The sequence below is a fragment of the Phoenix dactylifera genome, chromosome 3, assembly GCF_009389715.1.
Source record: "Phoenix dactylifera cultivar Barhee BC4 chromosome 3, palm_55x_up_171113_PBpolish2nd_filt_p, whole genome shotgun sequence".
NCBI classification, from domain to species: Eukaryota; Viridiplantae; Streptophyta; class Magnoliopsida; order Arecales; family Arecaceae; genus Phoenix; species Phoenix dactylifera.
This window is the reverse complement of record NC_052394.1, coordinates 14,672,564-14,687,223: the sequence shown is the minus strand read 5'-3', so window position 1 is coordinate 14,687,223 and position 14,660 is coordinate 14,672,564.

The window sequence follows — 14,660 nt, the reverse complement described above, 5'->3', positions numbered from 1 at the left end:
ATGCAGTTCTCACATCCATTTGTTTGAACTGATCAGACAAATACTCACGTCCACGGTCAGTTCTTAACACTTTGATTTTCCGGTCTAATTGATTTTCAACAAAGTTTAAATATCTTATAAAGCAATCTAATGCATCAGATTTGTGAGATATCAAATAGACATAACTGAAACGTGTATAATCGTCAATAAATGTATCAAGGTCCCTAATAGGTGGTATTTAGAGAAGGGGTCTGAACAAAGATTAGCGAGTAATCTTCTGGAGAGAGAGCAGCTCACATCCATTTGGTGCAGCTCTAAGTCAAAATGAGCCACCAAAGCCATAATTATCCTTAAAGAATCCTTCTTTGAAACTGGAGAGAAGGTTTCATGATAATCAATACCCTCCTTTTGAGTAAATCCTTTGGCAACAAGTCTAGCCTTATGTCGCTCTACCTTGCCTTTGGAGTCTCTTTTGGTTTTAAAAACCCATTTGCAGCGTACTGCAGTAGCTCCAGGAGGTAGTTCAACTAGATTCCAAACATTATTTTTAGCCATAGAATCTATCTCATCTTTCATAGCATCTAGCCATTTGGAGGAATTTACTGAACTTATGGCTTGTGAGAAATTTATTGGATCATCTATATTTCCAATGTCATAATCATTTTCTTGAAGGTATACTATGTAATCTGGTGGAATTGGAGATCTCCTTACCCTTGATGACCTTCTTAAAGTTGCTTCTTGATCCACTGGTTCTATAGGTGGAGGAGCAACATTCTCAGTGATAACTGGCACAGATTCAAGTGGAACATTAATAGTAGACTCATCCTCCTCCAAATCATTATCAATGATAGGTAGAGGAATCATTGGCTGCTTATTTGAATCTTGCACACCATACGGAGTTTGCTTTTCCTCAAAATTAATTTCTTGAGGTTTTATACTCCCACTGATTTGGTCATTTTCAAGAAATCTAGCATTTCTTGTCTCCACAATCCTCAAAGTATGATTAGGACAATAAAATCTGTATCCCTCAGACTTTTCTGGATAACCGATAAAATAACAACTAATGGTTCTAAAGTCCAACTTTTTCTCTTGTGGGTTGTACACCCTTGCCTCAGCTTGACACCCCCAAATGTGTAGATGTCTTAAACTAGGTTTCCTACCTGTCCAAACTTCATAGGGTGTTTTTGGGACAGCTTTAGTAGGAACCCTGTTTAAAATATACGCAGCGGTTTTAAGGCATCACCCCATAGAGAAATTGGGAGAGTTGAGTGACTAATCATACTTCTTACCATCTCCATTAATGTTCGGTTTCTTCTTTCCGCAACTCCATTTTGATCAGGAGTACCAGGCATAGTGTATTGTGCAACTATACCTTGCTCTTGAAGAAATCGAGCAAATGGACCTAAATGTTGTCCTGTTTCAGTATACCTACCGTAGTATTCACCACCTCTATCTGATCTCACAACTTTAATCTTTTTATCAAGTTGTAACTCTACCTCTGTTTTGAAAAGCTTAAAGGCATTTAATGCCTCAGCCTTGTCATATAACAAGTAGAGATACCCATAGCGTGAGTAATCATCAATAAAGGTGATAAAATATTTATGACCAGTAAAACATGGAGTCGAAAAGGGCCCACATATATCTGTATGTATGACATCCAATAAATTTATGCTTCTTATAGCACCTTTCTTAAACTTGTTAGTCTGCTTTCCCTTGATGCAGTCTAAACAAGTTTCAAAATCACCATAGTCAAGAGTTGGTAAAATTCCATCATTTACTAATCTCTTGATTCTTTTTATGGAGATATGGCCTAATCTTCGGTGCCATAACATAGAGGAATTTTCATTTATTAGGCTACGTTTTAATCCATAATGATCTTTATTTTGCAGGGATAAAAGGGATAGTTCAAAGGATGTATCAAGGTCTAATTTAAATAAACCATCCTCTAACAAGCAATTACCAACAATAATATTATTCAAGGAAAGGTTTACAAATGACCGTCCAAATGAAACGGTATATCCAAAGGAAACAAGTTTTGAAATAGATATTAGGTTTCTAGAAAATCCAGGTACATAAAAGGTATTTTCTAGGTACAAAATATGGCCAGTCTTTAAGGTCAATTTGAACGTTCCAACAGCTTCCACATGTGAACGCATCTTATTTCCCATTATGATGCTTCGCTCACTTTCCGTTGGAATTCTTTTGTTCAACAATCCCTGCAAAGTTTTACATATATAGATAGTAGCACCAGAGTCAATCCACCATGTGTTATGAGGTACATCAATAAAATTTGATTCATAACACACTAAGGAAAGAAAAGTACCTTTCTTTTCGAGCCATTTCTTGTACTTGATGCAGTCCTTTTTCAAATGTCCCTGTTTCCTACAGAAGAAGCACTTTATTTGCCTTTTATCAGTCACTTTGGCTGACACTTTCATTTTCTTCTTCTTAACAGGAATATGATGACTGGTACCGCCGACCTCTTTATGTCCTTTTCCCTTATGAGAGGTGAGATAAACACTCTCTTGCCTCTCTTATTTTATTCTCTGCTCCTCATCAACACACATGGCTAGAAGTTGATTCATAGTCCATTTTTCTGTATGTGTGTTGTATGAGATCTTAAATGGTGCATACTCCATAGGCAGAGAATTAAGGACAAAGTGTACAAGAAAAGTTTCTGACATGTCTACTTCCAATGATTTTAATTGGGCAGCGATGTCACGTAATTCCATAATGTGCTCGCGTATGCCACCATTATCATTATACTTTAAGGAAGCAAATCTTGATATTAAGGTGCTGGCTAGGGCTTTCTTTGAACTCACAAATTGCTCTTCTACTGCTGTTAAGAATTCTTTTGCAGTTTTGCAATCTGGAATTGAGCCCCTTATCTTTCTGGAGATATGATTTTGTATGAGTAAAAGACTTAAGCGGTTTGACCGCTCCCACCTCTCATACAACTTTTTCTCCTCTGGCGTAGTTTCCTCCGTGGGGACAGGTGGTATACCGTTTATTAGGCTACGTTTTAATCTATAATGATCTTTATTTTGCAGGGATAAAAGGGATTCGTCAAAGGATGTATCAAGGTCTAATTTAAATAAACCATCCTCTAACAAGCAATTACCAACAATAATATTATTCAAGGAAAGGTTTACAAATGATCGTCCAAATGAAACGGTATATCCAAAGGAGTGGATTTTTCTTTTTGATTCGATTCACTGATCAAGGAGTGGATTTTACCAATGAAAATCTACTGTTTTCCACAACCTAGATGCCCAAGTCACTTACAGAAAATCTCATAACCACCCCCTTTTTAAATGAAGCCTTATGCATAACTGTCAATAGACAGTTTCAGGGTTGAAGAGATGTCTATGGAAAGACATCTCTTTTGGACATGAGATCATGTCTTTTGGTTACCGGTTTGGTTGAACCATCATGGGTGGACCAAACCTGTTTTTCCAACATCTCCCACTCACACATGATGGGTTCAACAGTGTGAGTTTTAACCATTACGAACAAGTCTTTTCTCTGCGACTTTCATACAGGCAAATAGATCGTGCGACTAGCATACCAATAAAAAAAAATAACGAGCTCACACCACCATACATCTGTTAGGAATATATAGTAGTTCAGTAGAGTAAGTATGCAGTACCCCAGAACATTTAAGTCATATTTCAAGTACCTCATGATCTCACTTTAACTTATCACATTATTTGTTTTCTGTTTTGTATTCACAATCATGCTTTAACACGTAGTCAAGATGATTGGTCGACCAGTGAATACAACAAAGAAATGAGACACAAAATGATCTTCCTTTCTATCTCGAATCTCTTAATTGTAGTTTAGTTGCTTTTCCAGATATGTCCCAATAAATCGAATCAAGCATGATTGCAGGTAACATTCCAAGATAGCATACACTGAACTAAATCTCAAGAAACAGTAAAAGTAATAAGGGTACTAACAGAGGTAATTATAGCCTCAGGGCTCACACAACGAGAGAGAAGAGATCAATTCTCTCGTTACCCTTATTGGTCGAATTATGCACATGTGGTATGAAGCGCATGTTATGGTATTTTTCTCCTTTTCCATGGAGCGTATGTTGATTCTCATTATATGAAATACCATACAAATGATAGTTCAGACACACTTAGTGTCCAACTTGAGTTCACCGCTCTACTTTCTTTCTCATCATTACTACAGAACTCACATTTGGCATTTAAAACAGACAAGGTGATTTGTGGGTTTACTCACCTTCGGTCACAAAATATTACATAGTGACCTCATCTTGATTTACTATCAAGGCGACATTAATTTTAAGCTTGAGCTCATAAATACGTTATGCTTAAAATTGTCTCATCTCTATCAACCACAAGTTATAGAGGTGATTGCCCGTGTGAGAAGGCCAATCTAATTTCTGTCCAACATACATTTCTTTAAATGAACTAATCATATGCACTAAGCATTAACGCATATATATATGCATATGTGTGTGCTTAAAAAAATAAGAACTTAGCATTAATATAAATACATACATGTGAATCCCAAATAAGAAATTAAAATATCTCATTATTCAAACCATTATGTACATCAAAGTCTACGAAGACCTAAAGATTTCACATGTCTCATAAATACATCTCTAGGAATAGATTTAGTAAACGGATCTGCGATCATTTGATTCGTAGATATGTACTGTATGTTCACTTTCTTTTGTGCAACCATGTCTCTCACAAAGTTATACTTTGTATCAATATGCTTAGTCTTTGAGTGATATTTGGGATCTTTTGTATAAGCTATCGATGCTTGGCTATCACAATGTACTAGTACTGGATATGCAGCATTTTTCATAACCCCCAAATGATTAAGAAATCTCTTTAACCAAACTGCTTCTTGTACTGCCGCTGAAGAAGCTACAAATTCAACTTCCATCGTGGACAAAGCTATACAAGTTTGTTTCTTACTACTCCATGAAATTGCCCCATTACTTAGTAAGAAAACATAACCAGAGGTTGATTTTCTTTCATCCAAATCACCTCCCCAATCAGCATCTGTATAGCCTTCAAGATGCAAATCATTTCCTTGATAACATAATGAATAATCCGCAGTACCTTTTAGATATCTCAATATCCTTTTGACTGCTTTCCAATGGTCATGGCCAGGGTGTGATTGATATCTACTTACCATACCAACTGCAAAGCAGATATCTGGCCTTGTACACATCATTGCATACATAAGACTTCCAACTGCACTGGAATAAGGAACTCTTTTCATTTGCTCTTCTTCTTGTGGAGTCTTCGGGCACATTCTTTGGCTTAACGCTTCAGCTTTTGCAATGGGAGTATCAATGGGTTTACAATCTTGCATATGAAACTGTTCAAGAATTTTCTTTATATAAGGCTCCTGTGAAAGAGATAATAACCTTTTTGAACGATCTCTTTCAATTTTAACTCCAAAAATATAGTTAGCTTCTCCCATGTCCTTTATTTCAAAATTCGTGAACAACCAATTCTTAACTGATGCTAAGAATTCTTTATCATTAGCAGCCATTAGTATATCATCCACATAAAGTGATAAAATCACAAATTTGTCTTTGGATCTTTTAATATAGACACAGTGGTCTTCATCAATCATGACAAAATCATATGATATGACAGCCTGATGAAATTTTATATTCCACTGTCTAGAAGATTGTTTAAGGCCATAAATCGACTTCAAAAGTCTACACACTTTGTGCTCTTGGCCTTCTTTAATAAAACCGATAGGTTGTTCCATATAAATTTCTTCTTCCAATTCTCCATTGAGAAAAGCTGTTTTTACATCCATTTGATGTAATTCAAGATCCAAACTAGCTACTATGGCTAAAATTATGCGAATTGAGGTGAATCTCACAACAGGAGAAAATGTCTCTTCATAGTCAATCCCCTCTTGTTGTGTATAGCCTTTTGCTACAAGGCGTGCCTTATATCTTTCTATTGTGCCATCTGCCTTGCGCTTTATTTTGAGAACCCATTTGTTCCCAATTGCTTTTCGACCTTTCGGAAGATCAACCAATTTCCAAACTTGGTTTGATCTCATTGACTCCATTTCTTCTTCCATTGCTTTCATCCATTGCTCTTTTGCAGGACATTTAAGAGCTTCATCAATATTTCTCGGTTCACCTTCCTCTTGAGGTGTAACGAGAAATGCTTCTCCTTCAATCTCAAATCGTCGACGGAGAACTAATCCACGGTTACTTTTTCGTAATTGAGATTGTTGTGAAATAAATTCATCATTTCTTGAATTTCTCCCACTTGAACCAGATGTTGTTGATGGATTTTCAAGATTTTTTACCAATTGAGTTTGATTAAACAAATTATCATGGTCCTCTATCTCAAATAAAGATAAACCTTTATTTATTTCACCCTGATTTGGAAAATCATTTTCCAAAAATGTGGCATTACGAGATTCAAACTCAGTAATACTTCCATTGTCAGTGTTACCAACGAACACATATCCTTTGGAGGTTTCAGAATATCGAATAAAAATACTCTTTTTGCCCCTTGGACCCAATTTTCCATATTTATGAGAAGAATCATGAATATATGCAGCGCATCCCCAAGGTCTTAAATTACTTAGGTCAGGTTTGCGACCGGTCCATAATTCATAAGGGGTGGAAGTTACTGATTTTGAGGGTACTAGGTTAAGTACATATGCAGCTGTTAATAATGCATCACCCCAATAGGTGATCGGCAAATTAGCTTGTGCCATCATAGACCTAACCATTTCCAATAGGGTTCTATTTCTTCTTTCCGCAACACCATTTTGTTGTGGAGTACTAGGAATAGTTAACTGTCTACCTATTCCCTTTTCATCACAAATTTGTTTGAACTGATCAGACAAATACTCACGTCCACGGTCAGTTCTTAACACTTTGATTTTCCGGTCTAATTGATTTTCAACAAAGTTTAAATATCTTATAAAGCAATCTAATGCATCAGATTTGTGAGATATCAAATAGACATAACTGAAACGTGTATAATCGTCAATAAATGTATCAAGGTCCCTAATAGGTGGTATTTAGAGAAGGGGTCTGAACAAAGATTAGCGAGTAATCTTCTGGAGAGAGAGCAGCTCACATCCATTTGGTGCAGCTCTAAGTCAAAATGAGCCACCAAAGCCATAATTATCCTTAAAGAATCCTTCTTTGAAACTGGAGAGAAGGTTTCATGATAATCAATACCCTCCTTTTGAGTAAATCCTTTGGCAACAAGTCTGGCCTTATGTCGCTCTACCTTGCCTTTGGAGTCTCTTTTGGTTTTAAAAACCCATTTGCAGCGTACTGCAGTAGCTCCAGGAGGTAGTTCAACTAGATTTCAAACATTATTTTTAGCCATAGAATCTATCTCATCTTTCATAGCATCTAGCCATTTGGAGGAATTTACTGAACTTATGGCTTGTGAGAAATTTATTGGATCATCTATATTTCCAATGTCATAATCATTTTCTTGAAGGTATACTATGTAATCTGGTGGAATTGGAGATCTCCTTACCCTTGATGACCTTCTTAAAGTTGCTTCTTGATCCACTGGTTCTATAGGTGGAGGAGCAACATTCTCAGTGATAACTGGCACAGATTCAAGTGGAACATTAATAGTAGACTCATCCTCCTCCAAATCATTATCAATGATAGGTAGAGGAATCATTGGCTGCTTATTTGAATCTTGCACACCATACGGAGTTTGCTTTTCCTCAAAATTAATTTCTTGAGGTTTTATACTCCCACTGATTTGGTCATTTTCAAGAAATCTAGCATTTCTTGTCTCCACAATCCTCAAAGTATGATTAGGACAATAAAATCTGTATCCCTCGGACTTTTCTGGATAACCGATAAAATAACAACTAATGGTTCTAAAGTCCAACTTTTTCTCTTGTGGGTTGTACACCCTTGCCTCAGCTTGACACCCCCAAATGTGTAGATGTCTTAAACTAGGTTTCCTACCTGTCCAAACTTCATAGGGTGTTTTTGGGACAGCTTTAGTAGGAACCCTGTTTAAAATATACGCAGCGGTTTTAAGGCATCACCCCATAGAGAAATTGGGAGAGTTGAGTGACTAATCATACTTCTTACCATCTCCATTAATGTTCGGTTTCTTCTTTCCGCAACTCCATTTTGATCAGGAGTACCAGGCATAGTGTATTGTGCAACTATACCTTGCTCTTGAAGAAATCGAGCAAATGGACCTAAATGTTGTCCTGTTTCAGTATACCTACCGTAGTATTCACCACCTCTATCTGATCTCACAACTTTAATCTTTTTATCAAGTTGTAACTCTACCTCTGTTTTGAAAAGCTTAAAGGCATTTAATGCCTCAGCCTTGTCATATAACAAGTAGAGATACCCATAGCGTGAGTAATCATCAATAAAGGTGATAAAATATTTATGACCAGTAAAACATGGGGTCGAAAAGGGCCCACATATATCTGTATGTATGACATCCAATAAATTTGTGCTTCTTATAGCACCTTTCTTAAACTTGTTAGTCTGCTTTCCCTTGATGCAGTCTAAACAAGTTTCAAAATCACCATAGTCAAGAGTTGGTAAAATTCCATCATTTACTAATCTCTTGATTCTTTTTATGGAGATATGGCCTAATCTTCGGTGCCATAACATAGAGAAATTTTCATTTATTAGGCTACGTTTTAATCCATAATGATCTTTATTTTGCAGGGATAAAAGGGATAGTTCAAAGGATGTATCAAGGTCTAATTTAAATAAACCATCCTCTAACAAGCAATTACCAACAATAATATTATTCAAGGAAAGGTTTACAAATGACCGTCCAAATGAAACGGTATATCCAAAGGAAACAAGTTTTGAAATAGATATTAAGTTTCTAGAAAATCCAGGTACATAAAAGGTATTTTCTAGGTACAAAATATGGCCAGTCTTTAAGGTCAATTTGAACGTTCCAACAGCTTCCACATGTGAACGCATCTTATTTCCCATTATGATGCTTCGCTCACTTTCCGTTGGAATTCTTTTGTTCAACAATCCCTGCAAAGTTTTACATATATGGATAGTAGCACCAGAGTCAATCCACCATGTGTTATGAGGTACATCAATAAAATTTGATTCATAACACACTAAGGAAAGAAAAGTACCTTTCTTTTCGAGCCATTTCTTGTACTTGATGCAGTCCTTTTTCAAATGTCCCTGTTTCCTACAGAAGAAGCACTTTATTTGCCTTTTATCAGTCACTTTGGCTGACACTTTCATTTTCTTCTTCTTAACAGGAATATGATGACTGGTACCGCCGACCTCTTTATGTCCTTTTCCCTTATGAGAGGTGAGATAAACACTCTCTTGCCTCTCTTGTTTTATTCTCTGCTCCTCATCAACACACATGGCTAGAAGTTGATTCATAGTCCATTTTTCTGTATGTGTGTTGTATGAGATCTTAAATGGTGCATACTCCATAGGCAGAGAATTAAGGACAAAGTGTACAAGAAAAGTTTCTGACATATCTACTTCCAATGATTTTAATTGGGCAGCGATGTCACGTAATTCCATAATGTGCTCGCGTATGCCACCATTATCATTATACTTTAAGGAAGCAAATCTTGATATTAAGGTGCTGGCTAGGGCTTTCTTTGAACTCACAAATTGCTCTTCTACTGCTGTTAAGAATTCTTTTGCAGTTTTGCAATCTGGAATTGAGCCCCTTATCTTTCTGGAGATATGATTTTATATGAGTAAAAGACTTAAGCGGTTTGACCGCTCCCACCTCTCATACAACTTTTTCTCCTCTGGCGTAGTTTCCTCCGTGGGGATAGGTGGCATGTCCTCACGAAGTGCCAGATCAATATCCATGCACCCTAAAGTAAATGTCAGCCTTTATTTCCATTCCGAGAAATTTGAACCATTAAGTATTGGGATGCATGATGTAGATTGTGAAAAAACTGTCGGAAACAAAGCTGCAAAACATATGCTTACTATCAATATGCATGCTATAATTACGCTAAAACCTTATCTAAATCACTAACCCATATTAGCAATTTAGTGAGTAAATCAAAATTAACTTTACATGATTTACCCCTTTACGATAAAACTAATGCATTAAGTATGATATTTAATGAACTTTATATATCTAGTTGGAAAAAATTCAAAGAATAACAGCCAGATCAGCTCCAGATCGGTGGTGGAGCACTAGGCTCACTTAAGTACCAGCCTTTCTTAGGCACGTATGCCTTTTTGACAAGCTTTTCTTAGACACCGTTATTCAATGGATAAAATTTTACTAGATATTGTTCAATGTTAATGAAGAATTCAAGGCCTTTGGGCAACAAGATTTCATCATAAATATCATACTAATAACATTATTTCATCCCACCATTAACTTTGTATAATGATTTCCCTTTGGGGCCGGTTCATTATATATGATGCAACTATTCAATTTCATGAAATGATGATAAAAAGACTCTTTATTGATTAAATTAAACTAAAACATTCTAAAATTTATGGGATGCTTTGGCTCGTCACCATAAATATGCACAAATTTAATCATTTATATGTCTTTTCCTACATAAGATGCTTTGGCTCGTCTCATGCATATATCATCCTTTTATCATGAAAAATATGAATAATTTAAACAATCATGTATCATCATAAGAAAGCATCTAAATTGATCATTTATGTAATAAATTCATTACAGGGACCAATATGTAATAATTGGTGTACTGTTCTGTAATAAATCCTAAGTACAGGGATCAAATAAATATATTTTAGGACCTTCCTGTAACTCAACTTTCTTCTGGGGACCGTATATGAATTTCTAAAGCCCCTTTTTCAGAATAACATATTGTCAGGGGTTTAACTGCAAAAAGCACAGTTTAGTCAAAAGGATTCGGGTTTCGGGTTGGGGGCCGAGACCCAATAACCCGAAACTGTTAATCCCTTCACCCCTTTTTTTTTATTATTATTTAAATGGATTCGGATTTCGGGTTGGATTCCATGCCCGAAACCCGAAACCCATCTCTTCATCTTCCCCAAACGAAGGGAGCAGAAGGGGGCCAAAACCAGTGGCCCCTTCTCTCCTAAACGACGGCGGCGCAACCGCCACCGCCGGCCGTAGGCGCGGCGGCAGGCCGCGGGGCGGCCACAAGGCGGGGCCGGAGGCCGGGGTCGGCCACGGAGGCCACGGGGTTCGGCCGCAGGGTGCGGCTGCAGCCCGCGGTCACGGGCCGCAGGGGCGTCGGCCGGACGCCGTGGCAACAGCCGGCGCCGCTGGCAGCGGCCGAGGCCGCTTGGCGGCGGGCCGCAGGCCATGGCGGGGCCGAATCCTCTCTTTCCTCCGCCCGCGGTGGCCATGGCGGCCACGGGGAGCCGCAGCCGCTGCGGGCTCGCCGGGACGGCGGGTCGCAGCGGCAGCCGGGGAGGCGGCGGCTGGATGATGGCCCTGTTGGCCACTGGTTAGGACGGGGAGGGCCGCGACCGAGACCCGCCGCAGTGGTGGCCATGGCAGCGGCTCTCCCTTCCTCATATTTCTTGATTCGAGGTGAAAGGAGGGGAATAGGAGATGAAGTATTTAGTCCCACATCGGTCAGAAAAAATTCTTTCATATGGATAAATAACATCAGGGTCCAAAGCACTACCGTCCAGCGAACCAAACGGGTATGATTTATTTTGGAATCTAATCCATCTGCTCTGATACCTTTGATGGAATTGATTAACTTAATGAATTATAAATCATACCTTGATTCGCTAAATCCATCTTTAATTGCGCTTTGGGCTTTGAAATGCGTGTGCAGCCTCGATCACCGGTGATCTGGACAAAGATTAGCGAGTAATCTTCTGGAGAGAGAGCTCTTAATGCATGTTTTAGAGAAGGGGTCTGACAGGCTATTTATAGCCCTCTCCAGGGACCAAACGCCGTGATTAGTTACACCCAGTCACCCCCCATCAAGGCAACCTTTCACTGCCGTGCAATTACCTTAATGCCCTTGTGATTATCAAGATTTACGAAATTCAAGGGACACTTGTCAAGATGTGGGTTCTAATTAAACGGGATCAGGGTTTAATTAAATAGGATCCAACAGATACATCTTACCGAGCGTTGCTGGGAAGGCCTTGGCTACATGACTACTATGTGGTACCTTCCATGTGGAGAACTTCTTTCGAAGTGGAAAGCTGTTCAAACTTGTCAACTCAACTTTCCTTGAGCCGAAAACTAGCAGTTCGCCCCGTCAATCCTCCAGGACCCAAATAACTCCATTTTCGCCCATGAACGATTTGTGTCAATGGATTAGTTCGATCCAAAACGTCGAGAAAAAGGGTTTAGGCCAAAAAACGATTCATAAGTAGTTCTTAACGTCGAAGATGATCGCAGTCGGGGCCAACTGGGACAGCTCTTGGTCAATCCTCCGAATGAACAAGCAGACCAAGGAAAGTGCTCGCTTATAGTCACACCTGACGATAGGGCTTGAGGTCGATCGGTCCACCACTAAGGATCTATGGTAGGTCAAAGAGCGAAGAATCGATTGCCCACCACTTGTCCTTGTACGCGCTATAAGATATAGGCTTTCTATGAAAGCTTGTAGGATCAGCTGACAAAACAGAAAGGGATTGACTTGACATCGGTGGAATGCTACCTCCAATTCCCTGTATGTTCGATAGAGCCAAATATTCCCCCGGAGTATGCCGATTACCCCCCGAACCGTACAAGATAGTTACCACCTATCATACGGCAGAAGACGATCCAAAAAGCGAAGGCTCACCCTTCAAAGTGCCGGGTGAGATAGGCGACAGGTAGCTTGCTTCCAAGCCGGCCCGGCCGCGAGGAATCAAGAGATCTTTGCCGGTCCGCTGTTCTTCGATAGACGAAGCTCTCTCTTTTTCATCTCGTGCCAGATGCAACAAAAGATTAGTCCTTTTTCCTTCTCGCGAACCACGGGAGCTGATCCAAGAGTTCTGGTTCCGGTTCGAGAACCACTTCTTCCTCTGCAAACAAAAAATGGGGCACACCAGCCCTGTCAGTGGAGTTGCACTCGTTGTTCCATCTTCTTAATCAAAGCAAAGTCAGATTCCAACCTCGGACACATCCTCTTCTCATTGATCTGTGGAATCGTCCCGGCCTACTAAAAAATGAGCTTGAAAGTCAACGTCAACAAGAACAACACGAATTGGTTGCCCACTGATCTGATCATAGGTGAAATCCAATCCCTTCGCCTCTCGGAAGCGAGAAAGGGAGCAGCAAGCGTAGGCTTCGACAGTGCGTTTTGGGGCGAAGAAAGAGTGCAGTCCAGCGCTTCGGCTTAGGGGTAAGAGCCCTCAAAGAAGCAGTCAACGGTAAGCAGCTCAGTCCACGGATCCGGTCTCGGCTAAGCGATTAACTGATTAGGGTTGGTTACCAGTCTTCGATTAACAAACTCGGGAAAGGGAAGCGTCCAGGGAGAATCATGGGGTAGGTGAGAGGCCTCAGAGTGAAGTCGTTGTAACGGAAGCGCCCCAAAAAAAGCCTTACATTCTTTGTCACAGGATCATCATCTCCTCTATCATTCGGCCTGTGAAAATTTGGCAGAAGTCGCATCTAATTCTTGCCTCTTCACACCTGGTACACATGCATATGCTTTACTTGCTAAAGCATCTTTCGGCGGAGGAAAGGAGGCGACTAGTCGCTTCTGGCTCTCGAAAGCTCATGTGACCGGAGGTGGGAAGATAGGGGCTGGAAAAGCACGTTAATAAGAACCGAAAAGCCCGCCCTTATGCCCTGAGTGCTCAGCTTCGCCCCAGAAGTTTGGTTATTGAGATTCACGGATAATTCATCTCAATATTTAGGGATAGATCTTACCCATCTTTTTATCCCCTCAAAAAACCGAAATGATTGAAGTTTTTCTATTTGGAATCGCTTCGATATGTTTGGCCTAAAATTACACTATTGCATAAACACCGGATTTGACGCATCTGAATGGCGTGAAAAAAAATGGTTCGAAAGCAGGTCTCCCACCCGACTTCGTATCCCTTTCCACGGATGATTTCCTACCTGATTCATTCCCTCCACTAAAGGCGAGTCAGTCTTCCTTTGTTCAGCAAAAAAAAAGAAAAAATCCTCTGTTCCTCCCTTTTCTTTTAGGAAATCCTCTTTTGCTTGCGGAAGACTCTGACCCTGGATAGGAAGAAGCGAAAGAAGCCTTTCCTTCAGTGGGGACGAGCTTGAAGTGTAGGACAAAAATCCACTGAAAATACATACATGTTAGTTAGTACCTCAAGGGCCGGACAGAAAAGGAAGTCGTAAACACTTTCTTTCAATTCGAAAGGGCTGACTTCCCGTATTCCTTAACTGTCAAATACTATGTGAGAGCTTACTCGGACTATTCCTTAACTGTCAAATATTGATTTTATCTCGGACAATACCTTAGGCCGGATTAGGAGCTCGTTCTATGGACAAGCTTGAGTTAGGCATCGAGTGAAGAGCAAACAAGAAGCCCAGACTGCTGATGAGACATATTCTCCCCCTGAATCTGAGCGCAAAACTGGAATCCGGATAGTCTTATTAGGTCTAAACTCCTTGACTTTCAGGAAGTACTCCCTCGCTCGGTTTAATGAATGTAGGTAGAAAGAGCTTCGGGCTGGACCTGGCCCCCCAAAAAAACTGGGGAAGATCGACCAATCCTCGCATTATCATCGGCCTTTGCTCTTGCTGCTCTTCCTG